The sequence below is a fragment of the Abramis brama genome, assembly GCF_963993115.1.
Source record: "Abramis brama genome assembly, chromosome: 8".
Lineage (NCBI taxonomy): Eukaryota > Metazoa > Chordata > Actinopteri > Cypriniformes > Leuciscidae > Abramis > Abramis brama.
The window spans coordinates 6,260,139-6,279,516 of NC_139970.1; the positions used below are offsets into that span (position 1 = coordinate 6,260,139).

General features: G+C 42.3%; 2 long non-coding RNA genes across 4 annotated transcripts; both read right to left on the bottom strand.

Moving 5' to 3' along the window:
• Window positions 1-451: 451 nt before the first annotated feature.
• On the bottom strand, window positions 452-4,019 carry LOC311088572. Of its 2 annotated transcripts, none has more exons than XR_014607531.1 (3): window positions 3,588-4,019; window positions 2,402-2,560; window positions 452-1,024 (listed from the first exon to the last, which is right to left on the bottom strand). It is a non-coding gene; the product is annotated as an uncharacterized lncRNA (long non-coding RNA). The 2 variants fall into 2 exon arrangements; XR_014607532.1 differs by having other exon boundaries at window positions 3,583-4,019.
• Window positions 4,020-7,821: 3,802 nt separating this feature from the next.
• LOC311088573 lies at window positions 7,822-11,702 on the bottom strand. Of its 2 annotated transcripts, none has more exons than XR_014607533.1 (3): window positions 11,271-11,702; window positions 10,085-10,243; window positions 7,822-8,707 (listed from the first exon to the last, which is right to left on the bottom strand). It is a non-coding gene; the product is annotated as an uncharacterized lncRNA (long non-coding RNA). The 2 variants fall into 2 exon arrangements; XR_014607534.1 differs by having other exon boundaries at window positions 11,266-11,702.
• Window positions 11,703-19,378: the final 7,676 nt, after the last annotated feature.

Genomic DNA, 19,378 nt, shown 5'->3' on the forward strand with positions numbered 1-19,378 from the left:
CCTCAAAAAGACACGCCCCTGTGTGATCGATACGAACAGGGAGTGAAGGTATGCTTCCTGGTAAGCGATGGAAGATGAGGAACATTTATTGATCTTGAGTAAAAACCCTTTTTACGAGGGGCACATAATATCCCAGTCAGCAAATTACCTTTGGCAAAGATGTGGGCCAGATAAACAGCTGAGCTGTGGCCCAGATTAGTTTGTGTTTGCCGGCCCAGATATGGCCCACATCTCCTTTGCCAGAACTGAACCAAAGGACTGCCATAACTCCACCAAGCATGAGCCAAATACTACAATTTCATGTGGCCCATATGTGAGCCTGGTATGCAACTTTAGTATGGTTGAGTTCTGTTAAAATCTAACGGCCCTTATGTGGCCCACATGCAGCTGACAGTTTTTAAAGTCTTATTAACTCACAGGTAAATTAAACACTCAACAACAAATGTACTCAAAAGTATTTATTTTTACAAGCATTTAAATAATTACAGCTAAAGTGTTGTACTTAATTACAGTAGTATTCAGTTGAAAACATTTCATAAAGATAAATATAATTACAGCAAGAGTTGAATAATAATTACAGTAGTATTCAGTTGAAAACATTTCATAAAAATAAATATAATTACAGCAACAGTTGAATTTAATAATTACAGTAGTATTCAGTTGAAAACATTTAAGAATACATAGAATTACAGCTACTCAGTTGTACTTATTTTAAGTAGAATTCAGTTGAAAACATTGAAGAATACAAATCAATCATATAAATAGCATTCAAAGCTATTTTTTTACACCAAAGTTCAAAACACTCGATCAAAGCGTGTATTAATGTTATGTTCAATTAGTCTAATGAGAGTAATACAAATAAATCACAGTAACTTGGTAAAGAGAACTTTAAAGAGAAATTGAGAAAGTTAAAGCAAACTTGAAAGGTAAAGAGTTGAGAAGTGTGTTGATGTGCAGAGAAGTCTCCAATGAGGGTCGGCAATGTGTTGACCTTTTCCAGTAAGGGGATTCTGCCTGACTGCACCTGCAATAAAGAAGAATTTAAATAATGTTAGCAGCAATACAACCTGGAAGCTAGAGCTGCAGGAGAATGAAGAAAAAATCATTAATGTAAATTTCCTTTAATATTTTAATTGCAATTATTAACAAATTAAACACCTCTGAATTACCACTGTATGAAAGTTTTTTTTTTTTTAGAATACTTTTGCACCAACAACCGGTTAAAATTTACAGCACTGCATGTATTCTGCTTTTTTTTTTTAAAGACATGCACACTCTAATGTAAAAACACACCAACACAGATAGCATTAATGTCATGTTTTAGTCCAAAGAGTCTACAAAAATAAGTGTTTTTAATAACACATAATAAACTCAAGATAATCCGCAATGATGCGAGACAATTTGGAAGCAGAAACACACAAACAATAATGGGCCAAGTACTGAATGCAAGGAGGAACATAAAGGGTTAGTTCGCCCAAAAATGAAAATTCTGTCTGTAATTACCCTCAAGTTTTTCCAACTTCTGGGTTGTACGTCAGAGCGTAGACTCACTATTGACAGACGCTGGTCATGTGTGGGATCCTGGCCAATCGTGAGCCTACGTTCTGACGTACAACAAAGAAGCGCTCTGCCGTTACACTACGTGAACTCACTTAGAGAAAAAAATGAAGAGTTGAATAAAGTCGTTATTTTTGCTTGTTTTGCACACAAAAAGTATTCTCAACACTTGATAAACTTAAGATTGAGCCACTGTATTCTTGGACTATTTTAACAATGTCTTTACTAACTTTCTGAGCTGGCAAGTTTCAATAATAATTTCAATAATAATAACAGTCACTTAAGTGAGCCACGGATGTGATCAGGTAATGACAAAAAAAAAGAGGGAAAACCAGAATAGCTAACCCCATCCCCTGTAATTATTATTAAATAATAATTATAAATACTGTAAATAATTTATTTATTTATAATGCATTCATAATAACAACAACATTACAATAATATTTCGATTGCTTCTGATAAACAATAATACACTTCATCCTTGCGCATCGCTTTCTGTGAGCCCAACGTCCGAGTTAGCAGTAGCATTCGCCGTCAGGCAAGTGTTATTTAAATAAACTCCTGATGTACTTACAAACTTTCCAATGCCTCGTTTTTTGAGTTCAGAACCTATTTTTACTACTGTATAAGTTTGGTGCCATTCTGGGCATTATTAGTGGAGTAATTTACGAGATAAACCTGGAGCCGTTAGCGCCTGCACTAAGTCATAGGGAATGAAATTTTGACTATTACTATTACTGAGATAACGGAAATAAAAATACAATGTTCTGTAAAGCGGTTTTGAAAAGTTGTGTATTGTGCAAAGTGCAATACAAATAAAAGGGACTTCTAAAAAAGGTCTCACCAATGACAACTTCCTTTACGACCAGGCGTTGGACACCAATCTTCCCATTGACTTCTCTCCAATTCATCAACGTGCAACAGCAGTTGTAAAAGTGCTTTTCAGCACTCTCCACACGGTGTTATCCAGGTCAAAGCCACCAACCAGACCCAGACAGGTAATCTGATAGGAAAAAAAAAAATTGGGTAAGTGGTTGAAATATGCATTTAAATAGACCACCCTATAAACTATTACTTACTCCATCTGAAACCATATTTTCTAGGTTTTCAATATGGAAATTATTGTCATTGCCCCACCCATACCGCACATTAGGGCTGGGCGGTATGACAGTATACCATAGCATGGTATATATAATCTCTATCGTTAGAAATCAGAGTAATTATAAAAATTTCCTGCCTCTTCCAAGCTTTATAATGACAGTGAATGGCCGTTCAATTAATTGATAGTTAACAGAAATACAGCAATTCATTGTTTGTTCATGTAAGTTCACAGTGCATAGGCCAAGTTAACAAGTACAATTTTTTATTTGAATGTGTTAGTAAATGTTGAAATTAACATTAACACATATTAATATATGCTGTAGAAGTGAAGTTCATTATTAGTTCATGTTAACAAGTTATTTTAATCAGGTATTGTATCGAAAGACGTTACAACTTTAAATTTAAAGAGGGAAAAGTCATGAGAAAAAGTCTTGGATGAATAATATCATTTCAGAGTTAGATAAATACAAAGATAAAAAGATACATACAATAATGCACACGTATTAATTGTTCTTGGCATTTTTATATTATTATTATTAGTTGAATGATTGTGAACACAAATTAGGATTTAGGTTTTTTGACAAACAGTAACACCGACATTGGACCGCGTCGCCTAAAATTCACAAATACTACTACACAATGACAAACTATACTATTTTATATGTGTACGGCAGTGAGCTGTTGATTTATAAACAAAAACATCTTAATTTAAAACGGCAAACCAGCGAACTGCTATAGCCTAAGTTAACAGTTAAGTTACATTAAACTTTATTTTAAGTTACAGCAGTAAACAGAGGAAAATATTAGCTAGTTCAACCCCTTCCTCGATGAAACGAATAACTAAACGCATAATAACATGCAATATTGACACATAATGCTGCATATTTCTTTTATATGACTTTAAAATGCCAAAACATCACTTACCTAACCTGAATGTACACAGTCGTGAGGAAAGCAGAGTAAATGGCGTCAGCTGCCCAGCGTCGCAGTCAAACTCGCGCCGTAGTCTCTCCACCAATAGGAGGGAAGATGCAGAGCAACCTGAGGTGTGGAACGGCGGATGTTTGCCGCATTCGATTTCAGGATTCCTGTGTTTTTCCACGTATAAGCCAAATGTTTACCACAAGTCGGTGTTTCTCACTGTGTGCCATAGCTCAACCACATATGGTTCTCATGTGTTCGTTGTTATCTGGGCCATATACCTCAAAATCAGTTGTGAACCAAGAGAGCATTTCCCGCAGATTTTTAAGTTATGGCAAAACAAATATGGCTACAATTTGGCCCATATCTGTTCAGCCATGCCACATCTAGGCCATATGTGCCAGATAATACCCACATGTGGCCCAAACGTAATTGCTATCTGGGATGGGGCTGCACAAAGATGAGAAGATTCATAATGACAGGGGATTTGCCTTGAGCTTACAACTGCCATCAGTAATGAAGTGACATGATAATACTCTAAAGAACCAGACCACTGGCACACCAGAAGCCTTTTTTTTGCATTGGCCGGGAATCGAATCCGGGTCTCCCGCGTGGCAGGCGAGAATTCTACCACTGAACCACCAATGCTCGACCCCCTCAAAAAGACACGCCCCTGTGTGATCGATACGAACAGGGAGTGAAGGTATGCTTCCTGGTAAGAGATGGAAGATGAGGAACATGTATTGATCTTGAGTAAAAACCCTTTTTACGAGGGGCACATAATATGGGGCTGCACAAAGATGAGAAGATTCATAATGACAGGGGATTTGCCTTGAGCTTACAATTGCCATCAGTAATGTGGATTAGCAGAAGTGACATGATAATACTCTAAAGAACCAGACCACTGGCACACCAGAAGTCTTTTTTTGCATTGGCCGGGAATCGGACCCGGGTCTCCCGCGTGGCAGGCGAGAATTCTACCACTGAACCACCAATGCTCGGCCTCCTCGAAAAGACACGCCCCTATGTGATCGATACGAACAGGGAGTGAAGGTATGCTTCCTGGTAAGCGATGGAAGATGAGGAACATTTATTGATCTTGAGTAAAAACCCTTTTTACGAGGGGCACATAATATGGGGCTGCACAAAGATGAGAAGATTCATAATGACAGGGGATTTGCCTTGAGCTTACAACTGCCATCAGTAATGAAGTGACATGATAATACTCTAAAGAACCAGACCACTGGCAAACCAGAAGTCTTTTTTTTGCATTGGCCGGGAATCGAACCCGGGTCTCCCGCGTGGCAGGCGAGAATTCTACCACTGAACCACCAATGCTCAGCCTCCTCAAAAAGACACGCCCCTGTGTGATCGATACGAACAGGGAGTGAAGGTATGCTTCCTGGTAAGCGATGGAAGATGAGGAACATTTATTGATCTTGAGTAAAAACCCTTTTTAAGAGGGGCACATAATATGGGGCTGCACAAAGATGAGAAGATTCATAATGACAGGGGATTTGCCTTGAGCTTACAACTGCCATCAGTAATGAAGTGACATGATAATACTCTAAAGAACCAGACCACTGGCACACCAGAAGCCTTTTTTTTGCATTGGCCGGGAATCGAACCCGGGTCTCCCGCGTGGCAGGCGAGAATTCTACCACTGAACCACCAATGCTCGGCCCCCTCAAAAAGACACGCCCCTGTGTGATCGATACGAACAGGGAGTGAAGGTATGCTTCCTGGTAAGAGATGGAAGATGAGGAACATGTATTGATCTTGAGTAAAAACCCTTTTTACGAGGGGCACATAATATGGGGCTGCACAAAGATGAGAAGATTCATAATGACAGGGGATTTGCCTTGAGCTTACAATTGCCATCAGTAATGTGGATTAGCAGAAGTGACTTGATAATGCTCTAAAGAACCAGACCACTGGCACACCAGAAGTCTTTTTTTGCATAGGCCGGGAATCGGACCCGGGTCTCCCGCATGGCAGGCGAGAATTCTACCACTGAACCACCAATGCTCGGCCTCCTCGAAAAGACACGCCCCTGTGTGATCGATACGAACAGGGAGTGAAGGTATGCTTCCTGGTAAGCGATGGCAGATGAGGAACATTTATTGATCTTGAGTAAAAACCCTTTTTACGAGGGGCACATAATATGGGGCTGCACAAAGATGAGAAGATTCATAATGACAGGGGATTTGCCTTGAGCTTACAATTGCCATCAGTAATGTGGATTAGCAGAAGTGACTTGATAATGCTCTAAAGAACCAGACCACTGGCACACCAGAAGTCTTTTTTTGCATAGGCCGGGAATCGGACCCGGGTCTCCCGCGTGGCAGGCGAGAATTCTACCACTGAACCACCAATGCTCAGCCTCCTCGAAAAGACACGCCCCTGTGTGATCGATACGAACAGGGAGTGAAGGTATGCTTCCTGGTAAGCGATGGAAGATGAGGAACATTTATTGATCTTGAGTAAAAACCCTTTTTAAGAGGGGCACATAATATGGGGCTGCACAAAGATGAGAAGATTCATAATGACAGGGGATTTGCCTTGAGCTTACAACTGCCATCAGTAATGAAGTGACATGATAATACTCTAAAGAACCAGACCACTGGCACACCAGAAGCCTTTTTTTTGCATTGGCCGGGAATCGAACCCGGGTCTCCCGCGTGGCAGGCGAGAATTCTACCACTGAACCACCAATGCTCGGCCCCCTCAAAAAGACACGCCCCTGTGTGATCGATACGAACAGGGAGTGAAGGTATGCTTCCTGGTAAGAGATGGAAGATGAGGAACATGTATTGATCTTGAGTAAAAACCCTTTTTACGAGGGGCACATAATATGGGGCTGCACAAAGATGAGAAGATTCATAATGACAGGGGATTTGCCTTGAGCTTACAATTGCCATCAGTAATGTGGATTAGCAGAAGTGACTTGATAATGCTCTAAAGAACCAGACCACTGGCACACCAGAAGTCTTTTTTTGCATAGGCCGGGAATCGGACCCGGGTCTCCCGCATGGCAGGCGAGAATTCTACCACTGAACCACCAATGCTCGGCCTCCTCGAAAAGACACGCCCCTGTGTGATCGATACGAACAGGGAGTGAAGGTATGCTTCCTGGTAAGCGATGGCAGATGAGGAACATTTATTGATCTTGAGTAAAAACCCTTTTTACGAGGGGCACATAATATGGGGCTGCACAAAGATGAGAAGATTCATAATGACAGGGGATTTGCCTTGAGCTTACAATTGCCATCAGTAATGTGGATTAGCAGAAGTGACTTGATAATGCTCTAAAGAACCAGACCACTGGCACACCAGAAGTCTTTTTTTGCATAGGCCGGGAATCGGACCCGGGTCTCCCGCGTGGCAGGCGAGAATTCTACCACTGAACCACCAATGCTCAGCCTCCTCGAAAAGACACGCCCCTGTGTGATCGATACGAACAGGGAGTGAAGGTATGCTTCCTGGTAAGAGATGGAAGATGAGGAACATTTATTGATCTTGAGTAAAAACCCTTTTTACGAGGGGCACATAATATGGGGCTGCACAAAGATGAGAAGATTCATAATGACAAGGGATTTGCCTTGAGCTTACATTTGCCATCAGTAATGAAGTGACATGATAATGCTCTAAAGAACCAGACCACTGGCACACCAGAAGTCTTTTTTTGCATTGGCCGGGAATCGGACCCGGGTCTCCCGCGTGGCAGGCGAGAATTCTACCACTGAACCACCAATGCTCGGCCTCCTCAAAAAGACACGCCCCTGTGTGATCGATACGAACAGGGAGTGAAGGTATGCTTCCTGGTAAGCGATGGAAGATGAGGAACATTTATTGATCTTGAGTAAAAACCCTTTTTACGAGGGGCACATAATATGGGGCTGCACAAAGATGAGAAGATTCATAATGACAGGGGATTTGCCTTGAGCTTACAACTGCCATCAGTAATGAAGTGACATGATAATACTCTAAAGAACCAGACCACTGGCACACCAGAAGTCTTTTTTTTGCATTGGCCGGGAATCGAACCCGGGTCTCCCGCGTGGCAGGCGAGAATTCTACCACTGAACCACCAATGCTCAGCCTCCTCAAAAAGACACGCCCCTGTGTGATCGATACGAACAGGGAGTGAAGGTATGCTTCCTGGTAAGCGATGGAAGATGAGGAACATTTATTGATCTTGAGTAAAAACCCTTTTTACGAGGGGCACATAATATCCCAGTCAGCAAATTACCTTTGGCAAAGATGTGGGCCAGATAAACAGCTGAGCTGTGGCCCAGATTAGTTTGTGTTTGCCGGCCCAGATATGGCCCACATCTCCTTTGCCAGAACTGAACCAAAGGACTGCCATAACTCCACCAAGCATGAGCCAAATACTACAATTTCATGTGGCCCATATGTGAGCCTGGTATGCAACTTTAGTATGGTTGAGTTCTGTTAAAATCTAACGGCCCTTATGTGGCCCACATGCAGCTGACAGTTTTTAAAGTCTTATTAACTCACAGGTAAATTAAACACTCAACAACAAATGTACTCAAAAGTATTTATTTTTACAAGCATTTAAATAATTACAGCTAAAGTGTTGTACTTAATTACAGTAGTATTCAGTTGAAAACATTTCATAAAGATAAATATAATTACAGCAAGAGTTGAATAATAATTACAGTAGTATTCAGTTGAAAACATTTCATAAAAATAAATATAATTACAGCAACAGTTGAATTTAATAATTACAGTAGTATTCAGTTGAAAACATTTAAGAATACATAGAATTACAGCTACTCAGTTGTACTTATTTTAAGTAGAATTCAGTTGAAAACATTGAAGAATACAAATCAATCATATAAATAGCATTCAAAGCTATTTTTTTACACCAAAGTTCAAAACACTCGATCAAAGCGTGTATTAATGTTATGTTCAATTAGTCTAATGAGAGTAATACAAATAAATCACAGTAACTTGGTAAAGAGAACTTTAAAGAGAAATTGAGAAAGTTAAAGCAAACTTGAAAGGTAAAGAGTTGAGAAGTGTGTTGATGTGCAGAGAAGTCTCCAATGAGGGTCGGCAATGTGTTGACCTTTTCCAGTAAGGGGATTCTGCCTGACTGCACCTGCAATAAAGAAGAATTTAAATAATGTTAGCAGCAATACAACCTGGAAGCTAGAGCTGCAGGAGAATGAAGAAAAAATCATTAATGTAAATTTCCTTTAATATTTTAATTGCAATTATTAACAAATTAAACACCTCTGAATTACCACTGTATGAAAGTTTTTTTTTTTTTAGAATACTTTTGCACCAACAACCGGTTAAAATTTACAGCACTGCATGTATTCTGCTTTTTTTTTTTAAAGACATGCACACTCTAATGTAAAAACACACCAACACAGATAGCATTAATGTCATGTTTTAGTCCAAAGAGTCTACAAAAATAAGTGTTTTTAATAACACATAATAAACTCAAGATAATCCGCAATGATGCGAGACAATTTGGAAGCAGAAACACACAAACAATAATGGGCCAAGTACTGAATGCAAGGAGGAACATAAAGGGTTAGTTCGCCCAAAAATGAAAATTCTGTCTGTAATTACCCTCAAGTTTTTCCAACTTCTGGGTTGTACGTCAGAGCGTAGACTCACTATTGACAGACGCTGGTCATGTGTGGGATCCTGGCCAATCGTGAGCCTACGTTCTGACGTACAACAAAGAAGCGCTCTGCCGTTACACTACGTGAACTCACTTAGAGAAAAAAATGAAGAGTTGAATAAAGTCGTTATTTTTGCTTGTTTTGCACACAAAAAGTATTCTCAACACTTGATAAACTTAAGATTGAGCCACTGTATTCTTGGACTATTTTAACAATGTCTTTACTAACTTTCTGAGCTGGCAAGTTTCAATAATAATTTCAATAATAATAACAGTCACTTAAGTGAGCCACGGATGTGATCAGGTAATGACAAAAAAAAAGAGGGAAAACCAGAATAGCTAACCCCATCCCCTGTAATTATTATTAAATAATAATTATAAATACTGTAAATAATTTATTTATTTATAATGCATTCATAATAACAACAACATTACAATAATATTTCGATTGCTTCTGATAAACAATAATACACTTCATCCTTGCGCATCGCTTTCTGTGAGCCCAACGTCCGAGTTAGCAGTAGCATTCGCCGTCAGGCAAGTGTTATTTAAATAAACTCCTGATGTACTTACAAACTTTCCAATGCCTCGTTTTTTGAGTTCAGAACCTATTTTTACTACTGTATAAGTTTGGTGCCATTCTGGGCATTATTAGTGGAGTAATTTACGAGATAAACCTGGAGCCGTTAGCGCCTGCACTAAGTCATAGGGAATGAAATTTTGACTATTACTATTACTGAGATAACGGAAATAAAAATACAATGTTCTGTAAAGCGGTTTTGAAAAGTTGTGTATTGTGCAAAGTGCAATACAAATAAAAGGGACTTCTAAAAAAGGTCTCACCAATGACAACTTCCTTTACGACCAGGCGTTGGACACCAATCTTCCCATTGACTTCTCTCCAATTCATCAACGTGCAACAGCAGTTGTAAAAGTGCTTTTCAGCACTCTCCACACGGTGTTATCCAGGTCAAAGCCACCAACCAGACCCAGACAGGTAATCTGATAGGAAAAAAAAAAATTGGGTAAGTGGTTGAAATATGCATTTAAATAGACCACCCTATAAACTATTACTTACTCCATCTGAAACCATATTTTCTAGGTTTTCAATATGGAAATTATTGTCATTGCCCCACCCATACCGCACATTAGGGCTGGGCGGTATGACAGTATACCATAGCATGGTATATATAATCTCTATCGTTAGAAATCAGAGTAATTATAAAAATTTCCTGCCTCTTCCAAGCTTTATAATGACAGTGAATGGCCGTTCAATTAATTGATAGTTAACAGAAATACAGCAATTCATTGTTTGTTCATGTAAGTTCACAGTGCATAGGCCAAGTTAACAAGTACAATTTTTTATTTGAATGTGTTAGTAAATGTTGAAATTAACATTAACACATATTAATATATGCTGTAGAAGTGAAGTTCATTATTAGTTCATGTTAACAAGTTATTTTAATCAGGTATTGTATCGAAAGACGTTACAACTTTAAATTTAAAGAGGGAAAAGTCATGAGAAAAAGTCTTGGATGAATAATATCATTTCAGAGTTAGATAAATACAAAGATAAAAAGATACATACAATAATGCACACGTATTAATTGTTCTTGGCATTTTTATATTATTATGATTAGTTGAATGATTGTGAACACAAATTAGGATTTAGGTTTTTTGACAAACAGTAACACCGACATTGGACCGCGTCGCCTAAAATTCACAAATACTACTACACAATGACAAACTATACTATTTTATATGTGTACGGCAGTGAGCTGTTGATTTATAAACAAAAACATCTTAATTTAAAACGGCAAACCAGCGAACTGCTATAGCCTAAGTTAACAGTTAAGTTACATTAAACTTTATTTTAAGTTACAGCAGTAAACAGAGGAAAATATTAGCTAGTTCAACCCCTTCCTCGATGAAACGAATAACTAAACGCATAATAACATGCAATATTGACACATAATGCTGCATATTTCTTTTATATGACTTTAAAATGCCAAAACATCACTTACCTAACCTGAATGTACACAGTCGTGAGGAAAGCAGAGTAAATGGCGTCAGCTGCCCAGCGTCGCAGTCAAACTCGCGCCGTAGTCTCTCCACCAATAGGAGGGAAGATGCAGAGCAACCTGAGGTGTGGAACGGCGGATGTTTGCCGCATTCGATTTCAGGATTCCTGTGTTTTTCCACGTATAAGCCAAATGTTTACCACAAGTCGGTGTTTCTCACTGTGTGCCATAGCTCAACCACATATGGTTCTCATGTGTTCGTTGTTATCTGGGCCATATACCTCAAAATCAGTTGTGAACCAAGAGAGCATTTCCCGCAGATTTTTAAGTTATGGCAAAACAAATATGGCTACAATTTGGCCCATATCTGTTCAGCCATGCCACATCTAGGCCATATGTGCCAGATAATACCCACATGTGGCCCAAACGTAATTGCTATCTGGGATGGGGCTGCACAAAGATGAGAAGATTCATAATGACAGGGGATTTGCCTTGAGCTTACAACTGCCATCAGTAATGAAGTGACATGATAATACTCTAAAGAACCAGACCACTGGCACACCAGAAGCCTTTTTTTTTGCATTGGCCGGGAATCGAATCCGGGTCTCCCGCGTGGCAGGCGAGAATTCTACCACTGAACCACCAATGCTCGACCCCCTCAAAAAGACACGCCCCTGTGTGATCGATACGAACAGGGAGTGAAGGTATGCTTCCTGGTAAGAGATGGAAGATGAGGAACATGTATTGATCTTGAGTAAAAACCCTTTTTACGAGGGGCACATAATATGGGGCTGCACAAAGATGAGAAGATTCATAATGACAGGGGATTTGCCTTGAGCTTACAATTGCCATCAGTAATGTGGATTAGCAGAAGTGACATGATAATACTCTAAAGAACCAGACCACTGGCACACCAGAAGTCTTTTTTTGCATTGGCCGGGAATCGGACCCGGGTCTCCCGCGTGGCAGGCGAGAATTCTACCACTGAACCACCAATGCTCGGCCTCCTCGAAAAGACACGCCCCTATGTGATCGATACGAACAGGGAGTGAAGGTATGCTTCCTGGTAAGCGATGGAAGATGAGGAACATTTATTGATCTTGAGTAAAAACCCTTTTTACGAGGGGCACATAATATGGGGCTGCACAAAGATGAGAAGATTCATAATGACAGGGGATTTGCCTTGAGCTTACAACTGCCATCAGTAATGAAGTGACATGATAATACTCTAAAGAACCAGACCACTGGCAAACCAGAAGTCTTTTTTTTGCATTGGCCGGGAATCGAACCCGGGTCTCCCGCGTGGCAGGCGAGAATTCTACCACTGAACCACCAATGCTCAGCCTCCTCAAAAAGACACGCCCCTGTGTGATCGATACGAACAGGGAGTGAAGGTATGCTTCCTGGTAAGCGATGGAAGATGAGGAACATTTATTGATCTTGAGTAAAAACCCTTTTTACGAGGGGCACATAATATGGGGCTGCACAAAGATGAGAAGATTCATAATGACAGGGGATTTGCCTTGAGCTTACAACTGCCATCAGTAATGAAGTGACATGATAATACTCTAAAGAACCAGACCACTGGCACACCAGAAGCCTTTTTTTTGCATTGGCCGGGAATCGAACCCGGGTCTCCCGCGTGGCAGGCGAGAATTCTACCACTGAACCACCAATGCTCGGACTCCTCGAAAAGACACGCCCCTGTGTGATCGATACGAACAGGGAGTGAAGGTATGCTTCCTGGTAAGAGATGGAAGATGAGGAACATTTATTGATCTTGAGTAAAAACCCTTTTTACGAGTGGTACATAATATGGGGCTGCACAAAGATGAGAAGATTCATAATGACAGGGGATTTGCCTTGAGCTTACAATTGCCATCAGTAATGTGGATTAGCAGAAGTGACTTGATAATGCTCTAAAGAACCAGACCACTGGCACACCAGAAGTCTTTTTTTGCATAGGCCGGGAATCGGACCCGGGTCTCCCGCGTGGCAGGCGAGAATTCTACCACTGAACCACCAATGCTCAGCCTCCTCGAAAAGACACGCCCCTGTGTGATCGATACGAACAGGGAGTGAAGGTATGCTTCCTGGTAAGAGATGGAAGATGAGGAACATTTATTGATCTTGAGTAAAAACCCTTTTTACGAGGGGCACATAATATGGGGCTGCACAAAGATGAGAAGATTCATAATGACAGGGGATTTGCCTTGAGCTTACAATTGCCATCAGTAATGTGGATTAGCAGAAGTGACTTGATAATGCTCTAAAGAACCAGACCACTGGCACACCAGAAGTCTTTTTTTGCATAGGCCGGGAATCGGACCCGGGTCTCCCGCGTGGCAGGCGAGAATTCTACCACTGAACCACCAATGCTCAGCCTCCTCGAAAAGACACGCCCCTGTGTGATCGATACGAACAGGGAGTGAAGGTATGCTTCCTGGTAAGAGATGGAAGATGAGGAACATTTATTGATCTTGAGTAAAAACCCTTTTTACGAGGGGCACATAATATGGGGCTGCACAAAGATGAGAAGATTCATAATGACAAGGGATTTGCCTTGAGCTTACAATTGCCATCAGTAATGAAGTGACATGGTAATACTCTAAAGAACCAGACCACTGGCACACCAGAAATCTTTTTTTGCATTGGCCGGGAATCGGACCCGGGTCTCCCGCGTGGCAGGCGAGAATTCTACCACTGAACCACCAATGCTCGGCCTCCTCGAAAAGACACGCCCCTGTGTGATCGATACGAACAGGGAGTGAAGGTATGCTTCCTGGTAAGCGATGGAAGATGAGGAACATTTATTGATCTTGAGTAAAAACCCTTTTTACGAGGGGCACATAATATGGGGCTGCACAAAGATGAGAAGATTCATAATGACAGGGGATTTGCCTTGAGCTTACAACTGCCATCAGTAATGAAGTGACACGATAATACTCTAAAGAACCAGACCACTGGCACACCAGAAGTCTTTTTTTTGCATTGGCCGGGAATCGAACCCGGGTCTCCCGCGTGGCAGGCGAGAATTCTACCACTGAACCACCAATGCTCAGCCTCCTCAAAAAGACACGCCCCTGTGTGATCGATACGAACAGGGAGTGAAGGTATGCTTCCTGGTAAGCGATGGAAGATGAGGAACATTTATTGATCTTGAGTAAAAACCCTTTTTAAGAGGGGCACATAATATGGGGCTGCACAAAGATGAGAAGATTCATAATGACAGGGGATTTGCCTTGAGCTTACAACTGCCATCAGTAATGAAGTGACATGATAATACTCTAAAGAACCAGACCACTGGCACACCAGAAGCCTTTTTTTTGCATTGGCCGGGAATCGAACCCCGGTCTCCCGCGTGGCAGGCGAGAATTCTACCACTGAACCACCAATGCTCGGCCCCCTCAAAAAGACACGCCCCTGTGTGATCGATACGAACAGGGAGTGAAGGTATGCTTCCTGGTAAGAGATGGAAGATGAGGAACATGTATTGATCTTGAGTAAAAACCCTTTTTACGAGGGGCACATAATATGGGGCTGCACAAAGATGAGAAGATTCATAATGACAGGGGATTTGCCTTGAGCTTACAATTGCCATCAGTAATGTGGATTAGCAGAAGTGACTTGATAATGCTCTAAAGAACCAGACCACTGGCACACCAGAAGTCTTTTTTTGCATAGGCCGGGAATCGGACCCGGGTCTCCCGCATGGCAGGCGAGAATTCTACCACTGAACCACCAATGCTCGGCCTCCTCAAAAAGACACGCCCCTGTGTGATCGATACGAACAGGGAGTGAAGGTATGCTTCCTGGTAAGCGATGGCAGATGAGGAACATTTATTGATCTTGAGTAAAAACCCTTTTTACGAGGGGCACATAATATGGGGCTGCACAAAGATGAGAAGATTCATAATGACAGGGGATTTGCCTTGAGCTTACAATTGCCATCAGTAATGAAGTGACATGATAATACTCTAAAGAACCAGACCACTGGCACACCAGAAGTCTTTTTTTGCATTGGCCGGGAATCGGACCCGGGTCTCCCGCGTGGCAGGCGAGAATTCTACCACTGAACCACCAATGCTCGGCCTCCTCGAAAAGACACGCCCCTGTGTGATCGATACGAACAGGGAGTGAAGGTATGCTTCCTGGTAAGAGATGGAAGATGAGGAACATTTATTGATCTTGAGTAAAAACCCTTTTTACGAGGGGCACATAATATGGGGCTGCACAAAGATGAGAAGATTCATAATGACAGGGGATTTGCCTTGAGCTTACAATTGCCATCAGTAATGTGGATTAGCAGAAGTGACTTGATAATGCTCTAAAGAACCAGACCACTGGCACACCAGAAGTCTTTTTTTGCATAGGCCGGGAATCGGACCCGGGTCTCCCGCGTGGCAGGCGAGAATTCTACCACTGAACCACCAATGCTCGGCCTCCTCGAAAAGACACGCCCCTGTGTGATCGATACGAACAGGGAGTGAAGGTATGCTTCCTGGTAAGAGATGGAAGATGAGGAACATTTATTGATCTTGAGTAAAAACCCTTTTTACGAGGGGCACATAATATGGGGCTGCACAAAGATGAGAAGATTCATAATGACAGGGGATTTGCCTTGAGCTTACAATTGCCATCAGTAATGTGGATTAGCAGAAGTGACTTGATAATGCTCTAAAGAACCAGACCACTGGCACACCAGAAGTCTTTTTTTGCATAGGCCGGGAATCGGACCCGGGTCTCCCGCGTGGCAGGCGAGAATTCTACCACTGAACCACCAATGCTCAGCCTCCTCGAAAAGACACGCCCCTGTGTGATCGATACGAACAGGGAGTGAAGGTATGCTTCCTGGTAAGAGATGGAAGATGAGGAACATTTATTGATCTTGAGTAAAAACCCTTTTTACGAGGGGCACATAATATGGGGCTGCACAAAGATGAGAAGATTCATAATGACAAGGGATTTGCCTTGAGCTTACAATTGCCATCAGTAATGAAGTGACATGGTAATACTCTAAAGAACCAGACCACTGGCACACCAGAAATCTTTTTTTGCATAGGCCGGGAATCGGACCCGGGTCTCCCGCGTGGCAGGCGAGAATTCTACCACTGAACCACCAATGCTCGGCCTCCTCGAAAAGACACGCCCCTGTGTGATCGATACGAACAGGGAGTGAAGGTATGCTTCCTGGTAAGAGATGGAAGATGAGGAACATTTATTGATCTTGAGTAAAAACCCTTTTTACGAGGGGCACATAATATGGGGCTGCACAAAGATGAGAAGATTCATAATGACAGGGGATTTGCCTTGAGCTTACAATTGCCATCAGTAATGTGGATTAGCAGAAGTGACTTGATAATGCTCTAAAGAACCAGACCACTGGCACACCAGAAGTCTTTTTTTGCATAGGCCGGGAATCGGACCCGGGTCTCCCGCTTGGCAGGCGAGAATTCTACCACTGAACCACCAATGCTCGGCCTCCTCGAAAAGACACGCCCCTGTGTGATCGATACGAACAGGGAGTGAAGGTATGCTTCCTGGTAAGAGATGGAAGATGAGGAACATGTATTGATCTTGAGTAAAAACCCTTTTTACGAGGGGCACATAATATGGGGCTGCACAAAGATGAGAAGATTCATAATGACAGGGGATTTGCCTTGAGCTTACAATTGCCATCAGTAATGTGGATTAGCAGAAGTGACTTGATAATGCTCTAAAGAACCAGACCACTGGCACACCAGAAGTCTTTTTTTGCATAGGCCGGGAATCGGACCCGGGTCTCCCGCATGGCAGGCGAGAATTCTACCACTGAACCACCAATGCTCAGCCTCCTCGAAAAGACACGCCCCTGTGTGATCGATACGAACAGGGAGTGAAGGTATGCTTCCTGGTAAGAGATGGAAGATGAGGAACATTTATTGATCTTGAGTAAAAACCCTTTTTACGAGGGGCACATAATATGGGGCTGCACAAAGATGAGAAGATTCATAATGACAGGGGATTTGCCTTGAGCTTACAATTGCCATCAGTAATGAAGTGACATGGTAATACTCTAAAGAACCAGACCACTGGCACACCAGAAATCTTTTTTTGCATTGGCCGGGAATCGGACCCGGGTCTCCCGCGTGGCAGGCGAGAATTCTACCACTGAACCACCAATGCTCGGCCTCCTCGAAAAGACACGCCCCTGTGTGATCGATACGAACAGGGAGTGAAGGTATGCTTCCTGGTAAGCGATGGAAGATGAGGAACATTTATTGATCTTGAGTAAAAACCCTTTTTACGAGGGGCACATAATATGGGGCTGCACAAAGATGAGAAGATTCATAATGACAGGGGATTTGTCTTGAGCTTACAACTGCCATCAGTAATGAAGTGACATGATAATACTCTAAAGAACCAGACCACTGGCACACCAGAAGTCTTTTTTTTGCATTGGCCGGGAATCGAACCCGGGTCTCCCGCGTGGCAGGCGAGAATTCTACCACTGAACCACCAATGCTCAGCCTCCTCAAAAAGACACGCCCCTGTGTGATCGATACGAACAGGGAGTGAAGGTATGCTTCCTGGTAAGCGATGGAAGATGAGGAACATTTATTGATCTTGAGTAAAAACCCTTTTTAAGAGGGGCACATAATATGGGGCTGCACAAAGATGAGAAGATTCATAATGACAGGGGATTTGCCTTGAGCTTACAACTGCCATCAGTAATGAAGTGACATGATAATACTCTAAAGAACCAGACCACTGGCACACCAGAAGCCTTTTTTTTGCATTGGCCGGGAATCGAACCCGGGTCTCCCGCGTGGCAGGCGAGAATTCTACCACTGAACCACCAATGCTCGGCCCCCTCAAAAAGACACGCCCCTGTGTGATCGATACGAACAGGGAGTGAAGGTATGCTTCCTGGTAAGAGATGGAAGATGAGGAACATGTATTGATCTTGAGTAAAAACCCTTTTTACGAGGGGCACATAATATGGGGCTGCACAAAGATGAGAAGATTCATAATGACAGGGGATTTGCCTTGAGCTTACAATTGCCATCAGTAATGTGGATTAGCAGAAGTGACTTGATAATGCTCTAAAGAACCAGACCACTGGCACACCAGAAGTCTTTTTTTGCATAGGCCGGGAATCGGACCCGGGTCTCCCGCATGGCAGGCGAGAATTCTACCACTGAACCACCAATGCTCGGCCTCCTCAAAAAGACACGCCCCTGTGTGATCGATACGAACAGGGAGTGAAGGTATGCTTCCTGGTAAGCGATGGCAGATGAGGAACATTTATTGATCTTGAGTAAAAACCCTTTTTACGAGGGGCACATAATATGGGGCTGCACAAAGATGAGAAGATTCATAATGACAGGGGATTTGCCTTGAGCTTACAATTGCCATCAGTAATGAAGTGACATGATAATACTCTAAAGAACCAGACCACTGGCACACCAGAAGTCTTTTTTTGCATTGGCCGGGAATCGGACCCGGGTCTCCCGCGTGGCAGGCGAGAATTCTACCACTGAACCACCAATGCTCGGCCTCCTCGAAAAGACACGCCCCTGTGTGATCGATACGAACAGGGAGTGAAGGTATGCTTCCTGGTAAGAGATGGAAGATGAGGAACATTTATTGATCTTGAGTAAAAACCCTTTTTACGAGGGGCACATAATATGGGGCTGCACAAAGATGAGAAGATTCATAATGACAGGGGATTTGCCTTGAGCTTACAATTGCCATCAGTAATGTGGATTAGCAGAAGTGACTTGATAATGCTCTAAAGAACCAGACCACTGGCACACCAGAAGTCTTTTTTTGCATAGGCCGGGAATCGGACCCGGGTCTCCCGCGTGGCAGGCGAGAATTCTACCACTGAACCACCAATGCTCGGCCTCCTCGAAAAGACACGCCCCTGTGTGATCGATACGAACAGGGAGTGAAGGTATGCTTCCTGGTAAGAGATGGAAGATGAGGAACATTTATTGATCTTGAGTAAAAACCCTTTTTACGAGGGGCACATAATATGGGGCTGCACAAAGATGAGAAGATTCATAATGACAGGGGATTTGCCTTGAGCTTACAATTGCCATCAGTAATGTGGATTAGCAGAAGTGACTTG